Source organism: Palaemon carinicauda, chromosome 8 (assembly GCF_036898095.1).
Source record: "Palaemon carinicauda isolate YSFRI2023 chromosome 8, ASM3689809v2, whole genome shotgun sequence".
Taxonomy (NCBI): domain Eukaryota; kingdom Metazoa; phylum Arthropoda; class Malacostraca; order Decapoda; family Palaemonidae; genus Palaemon; species Palaemon carinicauda.
In genome coordinates this window covers 81087154-81098866 of record NC_090732.1, presented here as the reverse complement: position 1 = coordinate 81098866, position 11713 = coordinate 81087154, and the positions used below count along the sequence as shown (strand labels likewise).

The window sequence follows — 11713 nt, the reverse complement described above, 5'->3', positions numbered from 1 at the left end:
ATTTTGGTGGTGTTGACGCTTAACACCAACTTGCAATGTATAATCTTCCCGATGTTGAATTTCCTTTAACCTCTACGAGTCATAAATCACTCCACAGATTTTTCTTTTTTCTTCAGTGAGGGCACTTCATCCCACTAGTCTTTGTTATCGTCTTACCTATGTACTGAAGCCCCTAACATCCTATTCTGAAACCATTATTACAGCATATCCACATTTCATGTTACTACTCAGATGGAAAAAAAATATTCCGTATTCAAAACGCATTAGTGGTTGGCATGGCCATATAGCTGTTCATCTTTCATCACTTCAAATCCTTTGACTTACTTCTACAAAAACCATTTATTCCTTTGACCTCCTGACTGCTCTACCATTACTGTCCTTTTTTTTTTCATATCTTTATCTCACTCAGATTCATTTTTTTTCTCTCTTCCTAGGATACTAGCAAAGGTTGTGGGAGCTTTTTTAGAAACTTTTTAGAAGCATTTTGGTTCGGTACCTGAAACCTTGTCCTTGTGACCGCTTAGGTTCGTTATCTTAGTTACTGAAGTGCATGCCCCCTCTGTACTGTAAAATAGTTTCACCTCCTATTCCTTACATTGGAATTTCTGCCTACAGAATATCCGATTATTTGTCTTTCCCAGTCTCTCTCCTGCTATAAAGTATTCCCCTTTAAAATGTGTGAGAACTACTTTTTAATAAGGTTATACTTGATCTAGTAGATACCTTAATTTATGACCTTATCCTCTACAAGAAAGGCAGTATGGTCCTATATGCATATTTTTTTTATATGGGTGTTATTTGCACTAAAATTAGGTACAGAGAAAAATTTTGACTTTTTGTTTGAAATCAATTTTTTTTTTTTTTTTTGAATGGCATAACGACAACAATAAAGATGAAAGATTCTAAACTTCTTTATGGTATAATTCGGAATAAAACAAGACAAAAAAATGCTCCCTTATAAAGAACTTTGATGATATCAATATAGAAAACTGATGAAAACGAGTAAATTACGTGATACTGATGAGCCCTGTGTATAGGGTTAAGAAGCCGCTAATGAAGTGGGAGTGTTCTACCCAGGGTTTCATATCCTAATTATCAGTTGAAGTATTGAGCGCACCAGTGATCACTGCCTTTCATTTTCCTTCTTGAGCTTCCCGTTAGAAAAAAAACTTGACCTTAAGACATACACTTTTATTGAGCCACATCGATTGGCTTACGTTTGCTATGTCCATAGTTCGATTCTGGTCTACAACTTACTAGTCGACTTTATTACCCAGGTTTAACTAAAGAGCATGGCCCTAATAATCTCATTCCTATGAGTCTACCAAGAACCAACAGACCCTGCCCTTCTGGGGTTATTCCTTTTTATGGATAAACATACATACATACATACATATATATATATATATATATATATATATATATATGAATACTCATTAATACACACACACACACACACACACACACACATATATATATATATATATATATATATATATGTATATATATATATGTGTGTGTGTGTGTGGGAGTGTGTGTATTAATGAGCATTATATATATATATATATATATATATATATATATATATATATATATTTATATATACATATATATATATATATATATATATATATATATATATATATGAATGCTCATTCACACACACACACACCCACCCACACACACACATATATATATATATATATATATATATATATATATATATATATATATACTTATATATATATATATGAATGCTCATTCACACACACACACACACACCCACATATATATATAATTTATATATATATATATATATATATATATATATATATATATATATATGTATGTATATGTATATATATATATATATATATATATATATATATATATATATGTATACATAACTGCTCATTAATACACACTCTCACACACACACACACACACACACACATATATATATATATATATATATATATATATATATATATATATATATGTATATATATATATATATATACAAATATATATATATATATATATGTATATATATATATATATGTATATATATACAGTACACAGTATATATAAATATATATATATATATATATATATATATATATATATGTGTGTGTGTGTGTGTGTGTATATATATGTGTGAGTGTGATTGTGTGTGTATATATACATATATAATATAGGTATAAGGTTGGCCAGGGCAGCAGCCACCCTTTGAAATACTACTGGTATAGAGATATTAGGTCCTTTGAGAGGCTAGACAGTACTACATTAGATCCCTCTCTGTGGTTATGGCTCATTTTGTCTTTGTCTACACATACACCGAATAGTCTGGCCTATTCTTACCACATTCTCTTCTGCCCTCATACACCTGACAACACTGAGACTATCAAACAATTCTTCTTCGGTCATGGGGTTAACTACTGCAATGTAATTGTTCAGTAGCTAATTTCCTCTTGGAAAAGGTAGAAGAGGCTCTTTAGCTATGGTAGGTAGCTCTTCTAGGAGAAGGACACTCCAAAATCAAACCATTGTTCTCTAGTCTTGTGTAATGCCATAGCCTCCGTACCATGGCCTTCCACTGTCTTGGGATATGCTATTCTATCTTATTTCTCTTCCTCTTGTTTTTTTGAAGTTTTTATAGTTTATATGTGAACTACCTGATTTAGTGTAGGTGCTGTTCTTGAAATATTTCATTTTGATTGTTTATTCTTCCCTTGTAGTTTATCTATTTTCTTGTTCCCTTTCCTCACTGGGTTATTTTTCCCTGTTGGAGCCCTTGGGCATATGACATTCTGCCTTTTTCAACTAGGATTATAGTCTAGATTTTAGTTATATACTCTCTCTCTCTCTCTCTCTCTCTCTCTCTCTCTCTCTCTCTCTCTCTCTCTCTCTCTCTCTCTCTCTCTCTCTCTCTCTCTATATATATATATATATATATATATATATATATATATATATATATATATATATGTATATATATATATATATATATATATATATATATATATATATATATATATATATATATATATATATATATATACATACATATATATATGCATGTGTGTATATGATGGTAGTAACATACAATATATCCTTATGCTTATTAATTGAGCATCCATGGTCATATATGAGTCATTTCTTGATATTCTTAAACTAACAAATAAAAGGATTTTGTTATTGCACTGCAACAAATAATCTATATGACTTAAATAGTAACCTTTTTGACGTTGCTAAGCTTACAAATTCTAGTCATAGTTGAAGAACAAGTACAGAACACTAAACTCAACACAGCGTCAATACAACTTGCTTACACTCTAGTCGAGAGATAAGGACAGAACATGTGATGCTTTGAGTACACTTCTTATCGGCATTTCTCTCTCTCTCTCTCTCTCTCTCTCTCTCTCTCTCTCTCTCTCTCTCTCTCTCTCTCTTTCCTACGAATTAGGAGCTGTTGGCTGATGAATTCATTTCAGTAAATATAAAAAATATAAACCCCTGATATGTTGTAATATCCTAATAATGTCCAAATCCATTATTTTATAAACTATGTAGTTAGCAATTTTGGTATACAAACATACACGCACACACACATACACACACACACACACACACACACACACACATATATATATATATATATATATATATATATATATATATATATATATATATATATATATATATATATTTATATATAAATATATATATATATATATATGTGTGTCTGTATATATATATATATATATATATATATATATATATATATATATATATATATATATATATATAACCTACATATGTGTGTATTGATAGATAGATAGATAGATATGCACATAAAAGTATATTATAGTGATCTATTTATTTCCTTCTGCCCAGTATTGGTTATTAAGGCAACTAACCAGAATTCAAGGTTTTAGAAGTAGCAGTCATTAAAGTTTAAGGAATATTGTTATACAGCAACCCGAATAGTTACCACTAATTTCACATAACATTTTTAAATTTAAAACTTCAAGAAACCAATTCAATGGCCCATCGATATCTAAGTGACTTTACCTTTACAATTACATACTTAAAAGGAATAATTACATATTAACCTTGTCTTTCTAAGCAGATGAGACGCTGACAAACAATTTTATAATCCAATCAATACTATATTATTATTATTTTCTTTTTAAATTAATATTTTCATGTTTGATCATATTTTAAACAATTTGCGATGTAATAAATTTTGATAGCGTACATGTTAATACTATGATGTTTAATTTCGAAAAAGGAGAACCAGAATTATTGTAGTCGACTTCTTACTGATTTCCCTAAAAATTTCCTACTTGAAATAAATACTGCATACACTGCAAGGTCTCATGAGAGAGCTCCTATTGGATTTTTCTATTGCTTCACTACTCTTTCATATACTGTTCATCCACAGAAACCTCTATAGCTTTATGACGTGTATTTCATATTTACTGTGCGATACACGACTTCTTCATTCTACTGCAACCAAGTGAATCTGTTTCAAGATGCACACTACACTGTTTAAAAAAAAAAAAAAAAAAAGTAATTCTAATCGAAAATTCTCCGTAAAAATATACTGTTCTCAGCCTTATTTCTGTAAAATACAGGCGACCGTAATTTTTACCCTACTTTGTTATTATCTTTTACGGGTTGGTGACCATAATATCACTCCTTACGTCTATATATCCGTTTTTAAAACGGTAATTGCCTGGCAACATTTATTCCAGGATTTTTACCGTTTTATACGACAAAATTTTAACAGTGTAGGATTGGACAGTAACCCGTATGTCTTAGCAAATATATAATATGTCAAATATAATCTCTAATTCCCAATACCTTTCAAATGACTTGCAAGAACATTGATCACAGAAGCTCTAGAAACATTCGGAGCAGATTCAAATCTTTTTACTGTGTAGTAATCTAATCTTAGATGATTAGGATTAATTCTTTACATCACAAGGACATGTTCATGAAGAAATATACTTATTACCAGTACAGCTGCGTTACCCCATCTTAGATTTACCTGAATTCTACGTAAATACATGAATACGAACATTCAGGGGACAATTATCCCCTGGATGACATATAATTATATCTGATAAATTTGTGGAATGAAATGTTATTCAGCTATTCTAGGTTAGTGCTTCCCCCTAACAACGTATCTCTCTTTATATATATATATATATATATATATATATATATATATATATATATATATATATATAAATATATATATATATATATATATATATACATATATATATATATATATATATATATTATATATATATATATATATATATATATATATATATATATATACATATACATATATATATATTTATATACATATATATATATATATATATATATATATATATATATATATATATATATATATATATTTGTATTTATATATAACTAGATATATATTCATATTTTTGTATATATATATATATATATATATATATATATATATATATATATATATATATATATATATATATTATACGATGATGGCTCCCGGGTCTGGGCACCAAAATTATATAATTTGATGGCCTCGGCACTGGGAACCAAACATATAATATATTATATATTACGACTGGCAAGTTAAACGACCTCTCAAATTCTAAACTCACCTGTTTGCTTTTACATTAAATTTATTACACTTGGAAATATTAATACCCGAACTCTGAGAGAGTTAATTAACTCCCAGACGGCAATATACAAAACACTGAATATCCTAAGGTCTCTTAAGTACACTCAAAACAAAATTGGGTAATTATTCTTAAGAATTAATCAAACAAACTTACTACGGTTCTTTACAGGATACGAGCGAGGTTGTAATAAACACTGATGATTAAAATGATACACTCTTTACAAAAATAAATATATTCTATATAAATTACAACACTATGAAAGAATTTACATAAAACAAATAAATCACTCGATATATTAAGTCTGAACAAAACTTAGATCAAGACAAAAATGTTGCGATTTTAAAATTATACAATCACTTGATGAACTATTATATCTCAATAAACCTTAGACTAGGACAAGAAAAATGATAGTACTTTTAAAAATTATGCAATCACTTGTTTCACTTGAAATTAGATCTGAATACAATATAAAAGTTTGATACTTAATGAAAATAGATAACCAGATCACCATACAAAATCTTTCGTCGTTATTACATGGGCCATTTACAAAAACTATACATAATGCCAACACTCACCATAACACCATGAATTTAAGGTCACCTGCCAAATTCACAGAAACGTTTTAACTCACTACAAACAATATATGCAGGGGCACAAAATCACTTTGAAGAGGACACACTAGGTACTGAACACTTTTAAAACAATACTCTGAGCTGAGAGAGAGGGGCAATGGCGATGACTTACAGCTGGGATTCTCTATCTATCTATGCAACCCTGGAATTGCCTTATACATGAAACTTAGCTACTTCCAGAAGCTTCCAGGAAAGCGAGTTCTGGAAGCGTGGGGGCTGCGCTAAGGCGTCAGAGTTACCAAGTATTGCTCTCTTGAACACGTATCCACGCAACACGAGACGAACTCTCTCAATTAGTTAGCTCCGCCTACCCTTTGTCCCCGAAATAAAAAAAGATAAGATCTATCACTAGGTTTTTGAGAATTTTCCATAGCACATGGCATATTGCGTATTTTTTCACAAATATGACGCATTACCTCATAGAAATATAAAATAACATTACATAAGCCCTTGTTCCTATCTTGTATGGTCACATAATACTCTCAAACAGATTACATATGACTATGACTCCATAACAAAATTATGTGAAATAAAAAGTTAATTCCTAAAAATAAGTTGAATTTACATATACTGACTTTAATAAGGAATACAATGAAATTAACAACGAAAATCTTACATAATTTACATAAACTTAAATCTACACGAGAGGAGCTCATCTTAAGAGCTGGCTAACCTCTCTTAAATGCACATATGAAAACATGAATAAAACAATGAATAAACTACTGTATTCACTCTACACTAGGTCAGCTTTGTAAAAATATATATATATACAGTATACATATATATATATATATATATATATATATATATATATATATATATATATATATATATTTATAAAAGTATGTATGTATATATACATACATCTATGATGTATTATATATATTTATATATATATACATATATATATATATATATATATATATATATATATATATATATATATATATATATATATATATATATATATATATATATATATATATATATATATATATATATATATATATATATATATATATATATATACATATATATACTGTATATATATATATATATATATATATATATATATATATATATATATATATATATATATATATATATATATATCATCAGCCATTACTAATCCACTGCAGTACAAAGGCCTCATAGATGTCCTTTCACTTGCGTCCGTTTGTGGTTTCTCTGTGCCAATCCACGCTCTTTTTCTGTCTCCTGGTGTATTCCCATCATTGTTCTTTCCATAGTTCTTTGAGTTTTAACTCACGTATTTTCTAAGGCTTTTTTAAGGCTCGAACTTGCTGATGCATAAGTTCATACTGGTAGGACCATCTCATGAAATAATTTTCTTTTTAGAGAAAGTGGCATTTTACATTTCATAATCTCATATTGTTCACCAAATGCTCTCTATCCTATGCTTATACTGCTTTTAATTTCGGTTTTGTGTCCTGGGGTTCCTGTCTGTCTTAATTATGTATAATCATTGACAATCACTAGAAGCTAGTCCATAACTCTTATTTGTTTTCTCTGTGCATTTGCATTGAACATTATCTTAGTTTTACCAATATTCGTTTTCATTCCTACATTTCTACATTTTCGATTCAAATCTTCTTTTGTAACTCCTTCTATAATTCACTAAACACAACTATGTCATCTGCAAATCTTAATTTGTTATAGAATTCCTTTTCAATATTAATTCCTATATTTTCCTAATATAAATTTCTTCAAACTTCTTTATAGCCTGGCACTTGCTCTTTATTAAATTAGGGAAATAAATCTATATGCATAAATGTGATACTTGTTTCCTTAATAGGGATGGTTCCAGAGGAAATATAACTGAATTTGAAGATAGAACCTAAAGACTCTAGGCCTCATCAACGAGGCGACAGAGTTCAAACGAAAATGATTTTAATAGAAGTAGACAAGTGCAAGATGCTTGTATGATCCTGGAAGTTTACTGCACTGATGGTTTATCTTTGATTTAGCAATTAAAGGACGAATGTATCAATGACTGTTAGTCCCAGTACAGTCAAAGCCTTTCATGAAAAATTATACAAGTAAAGCCATAAAGCCAAAAAGTTCGTTACTGAATAAATCATAAAAAGGATTTCCGTCAGTTTGGAGAGTGTTAATATGACCTTAGAAGGTTTATCTGGAGGCTGTTATCAAGTTGCGATAACGAGTATTAAGCAAGTTCTAATGCCCTCATTTTTTTTTTTTTTTTTTTTTTTTTTTTAAGTGAGATTAATTTCAGGTGTTCATATTCCCTGCTAACATTAACACATATTCAGCATATTGATATGAGATTTAGCGTATATAGATATTGACATTTTCAATCCACTAACTAGAATGTAGGAAAAAAGACATGCATCATATATGGCATCTGCGATAAATGTTCTGAACTTATTTGTGTAACTTAGCTGGTTTCGTGCAAATATATAAACGGTAATATATATACTGCTAATATCAGAAGACCAGTTGAAATGAAAAATATGAAGCCTTGTTAAATATTGTGGAAGAAAAGTGGCAAATAAGAAAGAAATGATATAAATTGAGATATCTCGTTGAACTGATTCTTGGAATAAAGAAGGGTAAACGTCAAAGCTAGAGACTGATTTGGCGCCAGGAATTGACGGGGCTATAAGTGAGAAGCAGGCTACAGGGGTGATGGAGCTAGTGAGTGAGTAACCAATGAGTGTATTAGATAAAGGAGAGCTTTTAAAAGAAAGGGGGAAAGGAATAGTTGTTTCAATTGGCATTCAGGAGATTACGGCAATATGACATTATTTACTATAATGATAGAAGTGCATGGCATTAGGACTAGAAGATTAATGGGAAAGAGCATTATGGGCTTATTCAAAGGAGTTAGTTGCAGAGCATTTGAGTGCAATGAAGCTGTCATTAATGATGATTATGAGTCGAAAGCATAATATCCATCAGATGCAGTTAAAGATGGAAGAGCGACTAGCTTTGTAAAGAAATTAACCATAGACGAGGGTGTTTTGTCTCCATGGTTATTTCATACTTCTGAGACAGTGATGGTAGCCGTCAGAGAAAGTGAAGGTGATGTAGTTGCTAAGTTACAGATTAACGAAAGAGATTACAAATGCAGTGTGACTCGGCTGATGTTTAAAGATTATACAATGATTGGGGATGGGGAAGAGAAACTGCACAGACTAATGAAATATGTAAGTCTACTCGTAAGATTAGAAAGTTTTAAGTTGATGTAAGTAAGAGTAAGATTATGAGAGTGAAGTGAAGCTAAGAAGTTGGGCTATTGAATGTTAATTTGGATGACAGAAGAATAGAAGCCATTGATTTGAACAAGTATCTGGCTTTATATGTAACAAATGATGAGACAGAGAATTAATAAACAAAGGTAATATGTATGAAGAGGTTATTGCATCAACTTTTGCTTATGAAAGTAAATTCTATGATTTTGAAGGAAAATATAGATATATATGAAATACCAAAAGGGTTAAAGGGACTGAAAAGATTTAGCAATGAGTTTAAAGGTGGCTTAGTCATGTGGGAAGAATAGGTGCCAATAGATAATTAAGAGTGTATAGTTAAGAAGCTTTGGGATAAAGGAAACACGCACACAAATGCTCAACAGCTGATGTTTAGGAATTATAGGATCTAAATAGTCCTATTATCCAGCAATTGGGTGACTTTAAGGTAGATGTGACTGATAATCTGATGCATTGCTGTTACTTCTTCTGAGTAGATAAATGAAGCATCTGATATTGTAGATTCTCTTCCTAGGTAATTATCCTTGATTTATGACTTAAAGGAGTGGCATTATGGAAAAATACATTATCTTTACTTGGATTCACTTCCTTTTATGGAGAACCTCATATTTTCAACAATATATATTGAGAAAGGAGTTAGACAGGAAGACACCATCTCTCCTAAATTATTCATAACATGCCAAGAAGTTTTTTTAAATTTAGATTTGGAAAAGGTAGGAAATAACATCAATGAAGAATACCTTAACAACTTAAAATCTGCAGATAATACAGTTCTATTTAGTTGATTATGGGAGGAATTGCAAAAGATGATAGAATATTTCAACAGAGAAAGCAGAAATGTAAGACTAAAAATGTCTATGAGTAAAACTAAGATATTGCTCAATAAAAATACAGTGACAACAAATAAGGGTTATCGACGAACCTCAGTAAATATTTTCCCGGGTCATGAACCGAATTTTAAAGAAGGATAAGCAATGGTTGGAGAGCATTTGGTAAACATATTGATATTATGAAATATAAAATGACACTTTCTCTAAAATGTAACTTATTTAATTAGATGGTCCTACCAAAATTAGCAAATGCATCAGAAACTCGGAACCTTACTAAAGCCTTAGAACATAAGCTAGTTACAACTCAAATAGTTATGGAAGGAATAATGATGGGAATAACACTAAAAGACAGGAAAAGAGAAACATGGATAAAATGGCAATCTGAAGTAGAGGATATTTTAACATGTAAGAAATAGAAATGAATATGGACGGGACATATAATGAAAATGACAGACGATAGATGGATATTAAAAATAACAGAATGGGTCCCTAGAGATTACAAACGAAGCAGGGGAAGGAAGAAAAGACGATGTATTGATGAGCTAAGGAAATGTGCGGGCATAGGCTAGCAATGAAAGACCATAAACACACGCAAGTGGAAGGACATGTCTGAGGCCTTTTCCTGCAATGGACTACAAACGGCTGCTGCTGATATATATATATATATATATATATATATATATATATATATATATATATATATATATATATATATATATATATATATATATATATATATATATATATATATATATATATATGTATGTATATATATATATATATATATATATATATATATATATATATATATGTGTGTGTGTGTGTGTTTATATATACTTATATATATATAAATATATATATATATGTGTATATATATATATATGTATATATATATATATATATATATCACCATCATCATCATCACCTCCTACGCCTATTGATGCAGAGGGCTAGTCGTCTATCATGAGCTTTTAATTCAATACTTCTCCAATCGTCCTCTCCTACTTCACGCTTCATAGTCCTCAGCCATGTAGGTCTGGGTCTTCCAACTCTTCTAGTGCCTTATGGAGCCCAGTAGAAAGTTTGGTGAACTAATCTCTCATGGGGAGAGCGAAGAGAATGACCAAACCATCTCCATCTGCCCCTCATCATGATCTCATCCACATATGGCACTCGAGTAATCTCATATAGTTTCATTTCTAATACTGTCATGTCATTTAACTCCCAAAATTCTTCTGAGGTCTTTATTTTCAAATCTACAAAATCTGTTGGATATTGTTTCATTGTCATACCACGACTCATGT

The 11713-nt window shown here is 30.0% G+C and overlaps 1 long non-coding RNA gene across 1 annotated transcript in view; it reads left to right on the top strand.

Annotated features, from left to right (window-relative positions):
- The first annotated feature begins 8963 nt into the window (after nucleotides 1-8963).
- LOC137645773 (uncharacterized) overlaps nucleotides 8964-11713 on the top strand; it is a 16699-nt gene continuing 13949 nt past the window's right edge. The window contains exon 1 of the long non-coding RNA XR_011045348.1: nucleotides 8964-9008. This is a non-coding gene — a long non-coding RNA (uncharacterized lncRNA). The remainder of the gene's footprint in view (nucleotides 9009-11713) is intronic.